General features: G+C 36.4%; 1 non-coding gene across 1 annotated transcript; it reads left to right on the plus strand.

Annotated features, from left to right (window-relative positions):
* The first annotated feature begins 255 nt into the window (after positions 1 to 255).
* LOC122104626 lies at positions 256 to 361 on the plus strand. The gene has a single exon (XR_006146966.1). It is a non-coding gene; the product is annotated as a U6 spliceosomal RNA (small nuclear RNA).
* Positions 362 to 572: the final 211 nt, after the last annotated feature.

A 572-nucleotide genomic window follows, 5' to 3' on the forward strand; every position in this document is an offset into this window, starting at 1 on the left:
TTAACATTTGCTGCAATGATCACTATGACAGGTGCCTTGTGTAGAATAATTGAATTCCTCTTCCTACACATCTCATGAACAACAAATACCTGGAATTATTTTGTTTTTTGCCATGTCAATCTTGACTTTACTCTTAAATATGTGCTTATGTAAGAAATAAATGGTTCAAAATTTCACAATTCTTTTGAACTTACTTTTTGTTGAATTGTCTAGTTTAAGAAAATCAATTACACTTTATATATACAATAATGTTCTGTGCTCAATTTGGCTGCACATACACTAAAATTGGAACATACAGAGAAGATTAACATGGTCCCTGCAAAAGGATGACACGCAAATTAGTGAATCGTTCCATACTTTTACAACAACAGATGCTGGAAGGGATGTGGCCAGAAGGGAAGCCTACTGCATTCTTGGTGGGAGTGTAAACTTGTTCATCCACTTTGGAAAGAGTTTGCAGGTTCCTCAAAAGACTCCACATAGAGCTCCCGTATTACACAGCAATCCCACTTTCAGGCATTCCCTTAAATGATCAGAAACAAGTCCATACTAAAACTACCACCACAACAAGC

This window comes from Dipodomys spectabilis, unplaced genomic scaffold (assembly GCF_019054845.1).
Source record: "Dipodomys spectabilis isolate Male_0828 unplaced genomic scaffold, ASM1905484v1 ptg000029l, whole genome shotgun sequence".
NCBI classification, from domain to species: Eukaryota; Metazoa; Chordata; class Mammalia; order Rodentia; family Heteromyidae; genus Dipodomys; species Dipodomys spectabilis.